This window comes from Cyclopterus lumpus, chromosome 7 (genome assembly GCF_009769545.1).
Source record: "Cyclopterus lumpus isolate fCycLum1 chromosome 7, fCycLum1.pri, whole genome shotgun sequence".
Taxonomy (NCBI): Eukaryota; Metazoa; Chordata; class Actinopteri; order Perciformes; family Cyclopteridae; genus Cyclopterus; species Cyclopterus lumpus.
In genome coordinates this window covers 21657610-21667406 of record NC_046972.1, presented here as the reverse complement: position 1 = coordinate 21667406, position 9797 = coordinate 21657610, and positions in this window count along the sequence as shown.

Here is a 9797-nt window from a genome sequence, read left to right as displayed (position 1 = left end):
CCACAGATACAGTTGGCTTACAGTATCCCACTTGTATATATTATTGATTTTATTTCTAAATGATTGATTTCATTTGGGCCATCTGCCGTGCAATAACATGACCCCGCGCTTGCCATTTTGACGTTCCTCCAAAAGAAGATGAATTGCCTTCCAATTAGGGCGTACAAATGATGGGGCGATGCGTCTTGTTGGTCCTCCTCCAAGACCAGGAACCCCCCCCACCCCACCCCCCACCCAGTGTAAGTATTCAAATGTCCTCTCTCGACGGCAAGCGGCAGAGGATTTGTGCGTTGAGTTTGTGTTTTTTTTTTTTTTTGGGGCACTTAGCAACAGACGCATGTTTGAACCCGTCACTAAGGGGCCCCTCTCATGTCTCATTATGAGGCTGGTTAGGGGCCCGTGTTACCGCCGCGTGGCTGAGCAGCCTTAATAAGGAAGGTGACCCAACACCCAATAGGAGCAGCGATGCTTTTCCCTCACAAGTCTGTCCCCCCCCCCCCCCCCCCCCCCCCCCCCCTCTCCTCCTTTACCACAGCGCACCATCACCACTCCCCCCCCCCCCGGTTTGGCAGTCACACAGTCGGCCATGTGTGTGCTGAAGACGTTACATAATGCCCTCCTTTCACTGCACTCCAGATCAAAGAGAACAATCCAGCACAGAATAAGAAGAAGAAAAAAAATTGCTCCTTGCTGAGTTTTTTTTTCTTTTTTCTCTTCCACCATCACATTGTTTTATCAGACTTTGTACAGTGAATTATTATTATCTGCTTCAGCATTCCCCTTCATGTTGAAAACCAAACAGAGCAAAGGGGGGGTGGGGGGGGGGGGGGGGGGGGGGGGGGGGGGGTATGAATGAATGAATGAGGTTCACTTTAGTTAAAAAACAGATGTGCGAGACATGAAAAAGATGTGCTTCAGATATAGAAATCTTTACCCCTCACTTTTTTTTTTTTTTTTTCATTCATCTTTAAGTCATAAAAAAATAAAAGTAGAGATTGATTTTACTAAAAAGGACAATTGAGTTGCCTCACGGGAGGAAATAAAAGCGACACGATATATTTAATACTGTGTCACGTTGGCTCTTCATCCACAGGGGCTGGCCTCTTTTACAATAGGGGAAAACATCCCTAAAAAAGAAAGAAGAAGAAATGATGCAATTAGAAGGAAATCGTTATGGTGGTTTCTACTCTGATATATTTTTTTGCAGATTCTCCCTTTTCGACTTCCGCGAGTGACCGAGCGGAACGATAGTCACTAAATGTCCCACGCAGCCAGGTATATATATGGCCTTGAATGGAAATTCAATTAACAGAAAAAGAACAAAAAAAAAAAAAACTCTCCATCGAGTGGAAGAAACACACACACACACACACACACACACACACACACACAGAGAGAGAGAGAGCAAGAGAGCATCAAACGCTGTCAAAGAGGCCGAGCCTGTCCACAGCATTGTGAGGATTGCAATAATGAGTGTGTGTGTGTGTGTGTGTGTGTGTGTGTGTGCTGGGGGAACATTTACCTCCAGTGCCAAATAGGCTGCGCATTTTGGGACGACGGGGCAACAATGACGAGATAAAGAATTAAAGAGAAGAAGAAGAAGCCGCCTTTTTCAAAAGGGAACAGAGGAGGACCTAGTTCAGCTGTCGTCACCGAGGTGCACAGTGAGCCAACAGGAAAATGTCGTGCGTGTAGGTTCACATGTATAACATGCACCATTTGTCGCCGACTGTCTTTAAGTATCCTCACAGCGGAAATCCAGCTGACATACGAGCATTTGATTCCCTTTCAAAGAGGCAGCAGTCCTTATCTCTGTAAAAATACAACACGCCAGTGATGGAGAGTGGTTCAGTGGTCCAAGGGAGCAGAGCGGGGTTATCTCTGGCCCTCAGCTTGGGTGTGAGGGGGGGGGGGGGGTGAATGTGCAGGTGAACCAGGATTAAAAAAATAAAGCATCTTTAGGGCACAGGCCCAACGCTTGCAGTGGTGCATAGCAGACCGAGGCTGCAGCGGGCAAGTGCATTGTGGGAAAAAAAAGAAAGAAAAGAAGAAGCTTCAGAGCGGGTTTGCAGCTCAAACCGTTATCTCACCTGACAGCGTCTGGTTCGGGATCCAGCGTTTGCACGCGGCGGCATACGTGAGCGGCTGGTCATCGGCGAGGCGGAGTGATGGGCTGCGACGTGTCGCACGCCACATTAGGCCCCGGCCAGGGGGATGCGTTTGACAGGCCGCAGGAACTTCGCTGCAGCTGCAGCCTCCTTGCCTCTCTTCGTACCGGCGGACCCTTCGGAGAGTTCCAAGCTCTCATCTGAGGGTCGTGTACATGCAGTATAGATTATTTAATCCAGGATTTAGCCAGTTTAGTATATTGGCGACGTGATGAAATGATAAAGGGCAGCTTTTGAATGTCTTTTACGGTTATTTCGAGGTATTTTAAAGTAGAATAATGCGTAATGCGCTTTTACTGTTACACGGTTGTAGTGTTACGCTAATGTGTGATGAGTAAGTAACATTATCTCATTAACATCCGTGTGATTCATGTGTTTAAAAAGGCAAAACTCCTCCAGTTGAAGTTAGTCATAATTCTGGAGGCCGAGTGAAATGCCAAAAAAAAAAAAAATAACTTAACGTAAACATAAATTGTTCGAACTAAAACATCTCTACGTCCGATCTATCTCGTGGATAAATTGGATTTACGCAAATATACTGTATCTTTTTTCAACCCGTTGTCATGAAACTACTCAAGACGCAGCTCTTTCGCTATCGAGGAAATATAAGAAGCCAAATAGTGTGTGTTTGACAGAATAATAACGATATATAGCTAATTCGCTCAACCCCCCCAAAAAATATCTTCTAATTGGTACGTGTAATACGTAATTATTTCACACTCTGCCTGAAGAACTGATCCAAAAGTTTAGATTGAGGCTAAATGAACAGTGATATCCCACCATTTCTATTAATTAATGATTTATTTAGTTATTTATTTTCGATTTGATTATTATTAAAATAATGATACAGATGCTACACCTTCTGGAAGTGCACATAAAACCAAGAGATGATGTAATTTATTTAAATATTGAGTACACAAGCACTGAATAAGTAAATATGATGTAAACCGGGAATCGTTTAATATGAAATATCCAAACGCGCCTCCTGTTTATGACGTGTCCAATGAGCTGCTGGATGGAAGTCGGTCCGTGTGTGTGTGTGTGTGTGAGTGTGTGTGTGTGTGAGTGTGTGTGTGTGTGTGTGTGTGTGTGTGTGTTTGTGCGTTGACACTTGTGGTTGACACTCTGCTCTTTCTTGACCTCGTTGACCCCCGCGTTGTCCCTCAGCCCCGCACTGTGCCGGCTGCTCTCTGGACGCCTTACCTGTCACTGTTTGGGGTCGAGGGGGAGGGACGGGGGGGAGGGGGGGGGGCGGAGCTGAGGGGCCGGAGGAGGAGGAGGAGGAGGAGGAAGAAGAGGAGGAGGAGGAGGAGGAAGAGGAATGAAGGTCCGGCTCACTCATCAGTGAGCACAGCTCCCAAAACCTCTCTGACAGATCAGAATAGAAAGCATGCGCCACATCATGGCTATGATTCACTGCAGCCCCCGAGTCCAAGCGTGCCCATTGGCCCCCGGACCTCTTAATCATTGTGTGTGTGCGTGTGTGTGTGTGTGTGTGTGAAGGAAGCGAGTGAGACAGACAGAAGAATGAATGAGCTTGTTTGCATACGACAGAGCTTCTATAAAAAGTTTCCCGTGTGTTTTTCTACGTGTCAGAAAGAGTAAACTACATCTTAACAGGCCTTCAGAAATGTCTCCCAGAGCGCAGCTGAACGTGTCTCGTTTGTGTTGTTCTCAGTTTTTGGTTTGTATCGGAGAGGGAGGGGGGGGGATTTATTCATGTGGCTCGTCTAAACTATCTGTGTCCTTATTCTGCGCAGTCATAACATGTAGCCAAGGGCATAACTGTCCGGCAACAGGAGGGATAAAGCACGCAAAGCACGTGTGGAGGTCACTTGTGCTCATTTGCATACAACGAAGTGCCAAAAATAATCAAATCGGCATCTGTTTGCACACAAACACGCAGGGGGGGGGGGGGGGGGGGGGGGGGGGGGGGGGGGGGGGGGGGGGGGGGGGGGGCGAAGAGTGCATGTCGAGATCACAACTCGGGATTCGGGAGCGTTTGCCCAACTTCTTCTTGTGGGGGGGCGTGAACTTTTCCAATCACGCCAATGCTCACCTGGCTTTGGGTGGAATGGGTTTTCAGGGCCCCCCGAAAACCCATTCCACCCAAAGCCATTAGAGAGGAACACATCTTTTTGCTCGCCACGTGGCACCCCCCCCCCCCCCCCCCCCCCCCCCAGCCCCCCCCCCCCCTTTTAGGCTGACGTTCGCCATGAACTATTCAGTCCTTCTGAAAGGGGTCGATTAATATTAGAACGCACCGGGTTCGGATCCCTTTTTTTCTTCTTCTCCTTATCATATTTAAATCTATGCTTCTGTACACACAATGTATGAAAAAAGGATACCGAGTATACGGGAAAAATAGTGGCGTTTCTTTTGTGTGTATATTTCCGGCGCCATTCTATTTCCCAGTGTTTCACTCGGCTTGTTTTCCGCGCGCCCTGAATTTGCATTCAGTGTTTGACCCAGGCAGTAATCTACAACGACTCCCCCGTAAGCCTCCGGCACGTGGGGGGGTGGGGGTGGGGGGAAGTAGCAGGGGACGGTCTCCTGATTAGCTCAAAGTGTGACACATTAAATTCACTCTCGCAGAGATTCGTTTTAATCACAGTTGGGATTTTTGCAATATGCACAGATTGGAAAATGCGATTCCCTTTTTTTTGGGGGGGGGGGGGGTGAAACGAGGAACGACTGCACCGTGGCTCGAACGGAAATACAGTGAATATGTTTGCCATGGACACAACCGATGAGACGGACAGGTATACAGGTTCCTCCACAGGATGCTGCAGGTGGGGGAGGGGCAATGTCATGGAAGGGTCTGTAGAATTTCCAGAAGCAAAAGGGGGGCGAGGGTTGTTAATCCAAACTCCAAATATGGTCATTCAGCCAGTGTCATAAGCCCTCATAAGACAACCTCCTTTGTCACCGTCTTGACATTTTTTTTTTTTGCATCTGCACAGCAAATCGCTCCTCTTGCCTGAAACAACCGCGATGTTTTGTGCTGTGTCACGGGAGCGAGCGCCATCAAACGTTACAGAATCGTCGGGAATCGTTTTTTTTCTTTTTCTCTCCACGTGTGTCCCAGAGTGCAGCCCCTTGATATGCAGGTATGCGTGTGCAAAGAGAGACACCTTTTTTTTCTTCTTAATAAAAAAAAGAAAGAAAAGTGAACCGGGTAAACGAGTTCATCTCGAACAAGGTTCATACTCAAGACTGGAAAATGGAGCCCAATTAGCATATATGCAGAGAGGCTTTGCATGCTTGACATCCTCTCAACCCCTCTGCTGGAAATAGCCATGCACACAACATCCTCTGATTACATTGATATGTAGATTCATGCATCTGCAAAAGATTTAGATATTCATTAATGTATTTGCTTTTGAATTCTCAGAGGGCGAGCGTATACACCTCCAGACAGAAGTCTGGGTCAAGCCCAAATGCATCGGAGGACACGAGACCAGAAAGAAATGTCACAGACGATCAAAAGATACGCAGGTTCGGTGACCCGCGATTTTAAGAAAATACTTTGCCCCACGTGGGGTTAAGAAACGTAATAAACATAATTATCATCCGTTTCATCTTCGCGGCAGAATTAGTTTATTCTTGCTCTAAGTGGGCTATATGAGGATTAATCAGCGCAGTTGGTAAGCTGTAGCGTCCTGTCATCATTTCATGAAAGCATCATGGATCACCAGTTTGCCGCTTCAGTGTCCTCTCTCGCGGCCACACCGCGGGCACAAAAAAAAATAAAAATTGTTTTCAACTTTTTAAAAATAGGCTCGCGACAGAGAGCAGCCAAGAAATGCTAAACACCAAACAATGTCCTCCTCGCTCAGATCTGGCCACAAAATGGAGCCGATGAGCCCAGAGAGTCTGCATGGGGGTGTGGGGGGTGTGGGGGGTTGTGTGGGGGGGGGGGGGTGAAAACAAAAATGTCACATTAATTAGCGCTATCTATATCAATTAGTGCGCGAGGTGCAGATACGCGCGCGCACACCTAATTTACAGTGTCAGTTTACGAGGTCACGTTTATTTATACACCCCTCTTAATCACAGTTGCGCAATCAACGCCCCCCCCCCCCCCCCCCCCCCATCTCCTCTCATCACGAGACAGGAAATGAAAAAATGGGTTTGGGAGGTGTTCCCTTTTATTTGCCCATGAAGGTGTGTGTGTGTGTGTGTGTGGGGGGGGGGGGGGGGGGGGGGGGGGGTGGCTTGATGAACATTGGCTGACGAAATGAGAACATGATGACACAAAAGAAAAGAAAGAAGAAGAATCGGTGCGACTGATTTTGGACGTCAGCGCCGACTTGGCCGCCATCTTCAATCGATTCGGTGACGCCGTACGGTAATGGAAAGACGTAAACCGCTCGACCATCTGCACCAAAGGGGGAGAGGGAAAAAAAAGGGTTTTGTGCGTTAAATATACATTGGTAATAAAAATGTGGAATAAAATAAGTTCCATCCGTCATTCGCTGCCACCGCAAAACACTTAATTGTGTTCTGCTCGACTAATCGGGGAGCTTCCTCCTCCCTGTCCTCCCCATGGCCCCAGAACGATGATCCATGGCTCTCGTGGATGTAAGACATCCGTTTGCGTTCGTTTTCGGGGGTTCGTGACTGGTTTTCATAGGTAACGATGCTAAATCACACAACTGGGAATAAAAAAAGGGGGGGGGGGGCTCGAGTGAGCCATCCATCAGGGGGCTAGTTCATTTGAGCTGCCGTTAGGGGCGTTATTCAAACCACGCGGCTTTCTGTCCCTAACCTCTCGTTCTCTCCCACACACACACACACACACACAGTTTCCCACGAGCTACTAGAGGGGACATCTCATTCTTTTATCCGCGGCGGGTCATTGTGGTGGTGTCAGCTGGTGCCGTCTCTTTTATCACACTGGAAGCTAATGGAAGCAGCAACTGCAGGAGGTGGGGGGAGAAGATGCACACACACACACACACACACGCACACACACACACACACACACACAGAGCCATAAGAGTTTGGGGAGATGAGGGGAGGAGGGGGGGTGGGGTGGGGGGGGGGGGCACGCCAGGCCCCGGGGTGGTGTTTTTTCTTGCCGAGGCCTCTTTTCTGACACACGATAAAAAACACGAGCAGAGAGGGCTTCCTCTCTTTTTTTTGATGTTTCATTTCTCTGTAACGTTTCGACCCCCCCCCCCCCCCCCCCCTCCCGTGGTAGAGTTAAGCCGGGTGACACCTTCAACCCGAAACAGAGAGGGAGGGCTTTTTTGTTAAATTTCACACGTCTCACCTGGCCTCATTTGAACGACACAACAAATGAAACACTTTATTTCCTTTCTTTCTTTCTTTCTTTTCTTCCACTAAACCCCTGCTTGTTATTTTACCGGTTCTCTACATTTTTTTTCTATATCTGTTGATATAGAGAAATATACTCTACGGACCACGATAGGGTTCATGTATAAGAAGGGGGGGGGGGGGGAATTATCACAGCGTACATCTTCCGATGGGCTGGGTTGACCTAATTTCCCCCGATAACGGGGCCGCTATACTCTTAAAAACACAACGTGCTATGAGGGACATATGCACAGGCATGTATTGTATTTATATTTTCTATAACTCTTTATTTTTTCAGTCTTTTTCTGTTTGTATAACATAACAATCGTGCTTTATCATGTGACACCATTTAGATACATATCATGTTTATATTATGTTTTACATTAGGCAGTGAGACAGTTAAAAATATACAAAACAATATTGTTTTACTAGACATAGTTTTCTATTTTTAATATAATAGTCGGTATCTTCATTGTCATCATCATTTCGTATATTTCTGTAAGATATGTGCTTTAGCTTCTGTGATCAAAATATTATTGCAGAAAACAGCAACTCCATTTTTTCAACATTTAGACGATAACTTCCAATGTATTACAGACATTCACAGTTTTACATGTTTTACACGGTACAGTTTTTACGACAAAAGTTCCAGAGAAAACCGCGGTAGAGTAACTTTATACAAAAAAATTCGTCACGGGACATTGAACTGTAGCCGTTTCACATTTTATCGCTCAGTTTGTTTATGCTTTTTCAGAAGTAAACATGTGTTGCGTTCAACCAGATGCCATTTTTCTCTTTTTTTTCTTCTTCACAGGAGCTGCCGTAGAAGCAAACTAGCGTCGTCCTAAACGTGGCAAAAGTCTGTGGGGGGGGGGGGGTGGGGGGGGGGAATTAAAAAGCTTTGTGCTTTTTTCACTAGTTAAAAGCAAAGACAACACAAACAAACAAACAAAAAGAGAAAACAGACCACTTGCTTTTACCGGCCCCCCTGCACTTACACGTCTACATATGTATTGCTGAATACATATCGATCAAAACGATATAATTGATCATCGCACGTAAAAAAAAAAAAAAAAAAAGAAAAAACGGATGACGACTGTACGTAAAACACAGAGTTGGTCCAGGTTTTTTTTTTGTGCTAGCATACAAAGTGGTGTTTTTGTACTGGCGCCCAGTCGTGTAAACAGACTAAGGCTCAGTTGGAATTTGTGTAATTGGCTTAAGGCCGTCTTCTGTTCCCTCTTCGTCTTCTTCTGCTGCTTCTTCTTCTTTTTTTATTATCTATTCTTTTAAATTTTTTTTTGTCAGGAGACATTTCAGAATTTTTTCCTGAGGAAAGCATGCAAAAACGTAAACAGGATTGACTGTCGGCATTATGGGATAGTCGATGTTTGTAAATCACCTTCCTTAACCCTGTGCTTTCTTTTTTCTTCTTCTTCTCTTTTACGTTATTTAAACTCTTATTTTATTTTTTATTTGTACGTCTTCTTGTACCCTGTGCTTTTTGCCAAACACCCCCCCCCACCCTCGAACACTAAATGGCATAGTTTTTGCTTTTGTCTGCCTATTGATTTTGGTCCTCCATCACAACACAGTATAGTATAAAACATCCTAAAAATAATTCTAAAAATGTTTTTTCTCCATCACATAAAAGTTTTTCCCTTTTTTTTTTTTTTTTTTACTGAAAAAAAGGACGGAAAAATAACAGTCTCTCTCACACACACACACACACACACACACACACACAACATCTTTTGCAACAGAGCTCCTAAACGTGAACTTGTTATTGGCATTGTGCTTTCTCGGAGCTCCCCGTCGGCCTTGTGGCCTGTAGTTTACCTCACAGAGTGCAACGTTTGGAAACTGTGAGGTTTAGTAAACATCCACAATAAAATTGACGCCATCCCTCGGCACTCTTGAATGACGTCAATTTCGTCCACTACTTCATCTACTATATTCACACGGTATTAACTTGATTCATGAAGATATTCAACACATCTCTAATCTATATCTCTATGTATTTTTTCTTCTTTTCTCACAGTATTACACAGTAGGTTTTACATCATTTTTTTTTTTTCAATTCAGATTTACGGTTGTATTTGTGAACACTAACAGTCTTTGATATTGTTTTCGGAATGCAAACCAACAATAAGACATTGTTGGCTTGTTTTTTTTTTTTTTTTTTTATAAATGCAGAAAAAAAACGACACGTGGTTTGAAAATCGTTTTTTTTGATCACATATTGCCCCTGGAGGTAGGTGAATCAATTATAATCTTGGAAGTCCTTTTGTAATGTTCTCTTTTTGT